The sequence below is a fragment of the Pinus tabuliformis genome, chromosome 7 (assembly GCF_031772625.1).
Source record: "Pinus tabuliformis cultivar Carrire ecotype Pingquan chromosome 7, CPIR1, whole genome shotgun sequence".
Classification (NCBI taxonomy): domain Eukaryota; kingdom Viridiplantae; phylum Streptophyta; class Pinopsida; order Pinales; family Pinaceae; genus Pinus; species Pinus tabuliformis.
In genome coordinates this window covers 572,450,283-572,454,710 of record NC_142293.1, presented here as the reverse complement: position 1 = coordinate 572,454,710, position 4,428 = coordinate 572,450,283, and positions in this window count along the sequence as shown.

The following is a 4,428-nucleotide window of genomic DNA, read 5'->3' as shown; positions in this document are numbered from 1 at the left end:
TCCTATTATTGGGAGATATGAAGGATGAGGCCTACAAGAAAATCCATGCAACGAATCCATGCACTAAACCACATTGTTGTATAAAAAAGAGCATGCTTTTAGGAAGAGATGTTATACAATAAAGGAAACTTTGGTGGAAGTGGCACGACTCATGACATTGCAATTGAATGCCACATAGGGGAATCAAAGGATTCAAGACTATATGTGAGAGTTGACAAGTAATTAGTGTTTAAGGTTAATCTCCAAACATGGAAGTTCAGGGGAAATTAAACAATTGGGGTAGATGGAACTTGAATACAACACTTTTGGGATGTTCTTAACTCACCCTTCAATCCTAATAACAACCATGTTGTCTTCATATTTTAGACATCCAATGATGAGATAGTAGAAAATACTTGAAATTCCAATAATGTTATTGTCCCATATCAATATCCTCCGTCATCTAAGTTGCAATGGATAGCTCCATTTGTATTTAACATTAGAGGCCATTATAAGGCATTCTTCAATAGAATTTTCTAATCATATTCCTCTTCAAATTCAAGCTCTTCATTGTTGTGATGAGCAAGAACAAAGACTAAAATAGGAGCCACTCTGGATTCTTCTTATTATTATATTCATGGAAGAATGACCAAGGGGATGGTTAATATTATTATTATCAATGCTAGTGCTAGTCTTTTTCTCGAGTTTTTGAGTTTTCAATATATAAATGGAATGTCTATTTTCTATATATATATAATTGATTTACTGAATCGTCATCATATGGGAGCTTTTAAGACATGAATATACCATTTTCCATCTTTCCTTGATGTCTAGTATCTATGCTCTTGCTACTATGCATGGGATTGGATATTATAGGCCAATACATGAATTCATTGGGAATTTTACAAATAAAAATGGGGTAGATTTTCTCATCTTTTCCTTACTAAACTAAACTTACTTCTTAATGATGAGATGACTGAGGTGCATCATTTTCTACAAATTAGTGAGTTAGTACTTCGAGGCCTAATTTTTTACCTAAGCTAGTAGGTGAAAGATATCATAGAGGCTTTATAAATACTTAGGAATCATGGAAGGACAAAAAAAATAGGAACTTAGCCTATACGAGAAGTGTGGCACCTTTATAATATGTTGTGTATCTAAAACTTAATTAACTAAATATGAGAAAATGCAAGTGGCACGTAAACTTATGGCATGCTACCTTATGAAGAAGTCTAATAAAGGAAATTCTCACTAGAGACATTGTCAATGGTATAATTTCATATTCATAGAGTGCGCATATGGCATGGAGTGCTAATTCTACTATATCTATTTCTACCTAAGACAAAATATATTGTAATTTATATTTATTTTATATGCTACAGATTTTATCAATATGATATTGGCATAATCTATTGAAGTTTTTTATATAGAGATAAAATGAATGATTACACCCAAGCATCTTTACAATCACTATAGATAATAGGTGTGAGCTACACTCTTGATCTTATGTTCTTCCTTCTCACTATTTCAACAACTTTTCATGCAACGATTCACTTGCTCATTCCTTTTTCATTGTCTATAACCTATACTGATACTTTTGTTTTCATTCTGTATCTGTTACTAGCTTTTATTTCTTTGTGATTGTTAGTGCTTTCTTTACTGCTATCCCATCTTGATCACCTTCATCACCAAACCAACGTTTAGTGACTCAACATGATGTAGCAAAATATAATTGAATTGGATAAGATCATCCAATGTATGTATACACAACTTTAGAATGGGATCAAGTGACTTAAGGAATTAGAGAAATATGTAGAATAACTATAACACCCTCCTCCCACATCTACTCAAGTAACCATCCAACTAGGGTAAAAATATGATGAGAAGTTACTATGATATGATTTGACCTCCCAAGTCATGTTAGGGAAGTGGAACCAACAGAAAAAATACCACAAAAACCTTCAACATTAGCAATAGGAACTATAGGAACCATCCCAACCTTTCTGCTAACCAAGCCCTGGCTCTCACTAAGATTTTAGGCTATTAAACCTCTAGATGTTGCCATGCTATGGGCATGCCAGTGTCCATAGAGGTTTGGATGCTCCCACAAGCCTGCATGCATGTGTTTAGGGACTATTTCTAGTAAACCTATGCGTGTGGGGAATTTAAGGCACTTTTCAAGCCTGGAATTCCAGCCACTGCCCAGAACTTGTTGTAACTTTTGGAATCCATTAAACACATGATGACAAGACTAATAAACCAAAAACTAATTCCAGGACTAGGCTTAACCGTCCCCAACTAGGGCTGACATTCTATCAAACACTTAGCATCAATGCAATGTATAGGAGTAAACAACGGATCTGAGCATAGGGGTCTCATACTTATCTGATATTTTCTATGAGGAATTGTTTCTTTATCACTTTAGATGCATTATCATCCATTGAGACATAGATACATTGTACATTCATATACAAGTAAAAACATGATGAGATCCATACATATCCACTTTCCTAATACATATTCATTACTAAAATAATAACAAAAGAAATACTAAGGAAACAATAGCCATATAATCCACATATAAACCAATATAATACTCATGAGATAACAAGGAGAGATAACCTCATATTAATGATGCAAAAAACAACCCGGTATGGGACTAGCATGTTCCACCCGACAATAGAATGGTTGTGCCAAATATCTCTTCATCCATTCACCCTCATGCCATATTCCAAGCATGAATGTGGGATCTCATAGAACACAACAATCCAAAACCATTCAAGGTTTCCAGAGGCCATACCACCTCATCCCATCAAACAGTGGCCCCACCTCATGGTTGGACATCATAGACCATCATTAGATTTCTCTCTACCTGAGCCTTCCAAGGATCCAAAGCGTTTGTTCCAAATCGGCTTCTAGGACTACTAATTCAACCCACAACTGTCATCGGTCTTCCAGAGTGTTTTTCCAACCAAGGCTTCTAGGACTAGTAACTCAACCCATAGTTGTCGCTAGGATTTCAGAGCATTTTTCCAACCAAGGCTTCCAGGAAAAGTAACTCAACCCACCAAAGTCTTCCAAAGCATTTTTCCAACCAAGGCTTCCAATATTAGTAACTCAACCCAAGTTGTCATAGGGCTTCTAGAGCCTTTGTCCAACCAAGGCTTCTAGGACTAGTAACTCAACCCAAGTTTTTACAGGTCTTCCAAAGAGTTTGTCCAACCAAGGCTCCAGGGACAAATAACTCAACCCATGCTAAATGAAACATGAGAACCAACCAAAACAAAACAAAGAAATAAATCGACAATCATGATGGCTATCCAGGAAATGGCAAGGTTAGGCAAATCCACTGTCAATCCAAGCAATCCTCCATGGAAGTGATAGATCATGACCAATAAACCACATGCATATTCCATGCATGACAAAACTAGTGAGGAAAAAATACATGCAACTTAGTACCTACAAGAAAAGCTCATTGTACTTGTTGATCCTGATATCCTCTTGCGTTTTCCTGCTCTTCCTTTGCCTTATTGTTCCAAAACTCCAAGTATGCCACACTCTCCATGAGTGCTCCAAGAAAAATCTAAGTATCCAAGAGTATGAGAGAGAATATAAAAGAGTTCCATCAAAACTAAACTAACCCAGCTTACACTGGCCAAGCTTGCCCATTGATCCTCAGAAGCCTTTTTATCAATGAGGCCTCCATTTTCTTCAATTTACATTATTTTCCTTCATTTTCCTCCTCACATGCAAACTGTGACCTTTCACCTTAGTTTTCTCCTAGTTTCCATTTTTTCATAAATAAATGTGCCAAAATTCCTTTTTGCCTCTCCAAAGCCTTAGCCATTTCCTCTACCAATTTCCTTAGCCATAATAAACCAAATGAACACCCTCTAGGATATTTGGCCGACCATTTAGCTTGGATGTCCCATGATGGTGATCTTATATATTTTTCATGGATTTTTAACCAGGGTTGTTACAGAACCCTCCCCCTTAGTGGAACACCATCCTCAGTTTCCATTCACACATGTAACCAACAAGACCACTGAAAACAAAACATTTTTCCCATGGAGATTTATAGCATAGCTCGTTGTAGTATTTACAATGACCATATGCTAAAACATGAAAAACATACCATTTATTGGAGCTTTATAACTTATCTCATTACGATATTTATAATAATAAGCACATATACCCACATACACATTTCATTCACCTAGAAAATAATCATACTATCTATGGAGATTTATAAATCTAGCATGATACAATATTTATAATAATACACACATATACACATATGCACATTTTCTCAACCAACGAATAAAAGGATACAATGTTTGCATCCGCAACAAGGGAATCCAAAGGCTCACACATCCACCCTCAAGTAATACAATGATTCACCTCATTCCTAGGAAATCCATAATCCACTGGCAAAGTCAAATCTACATC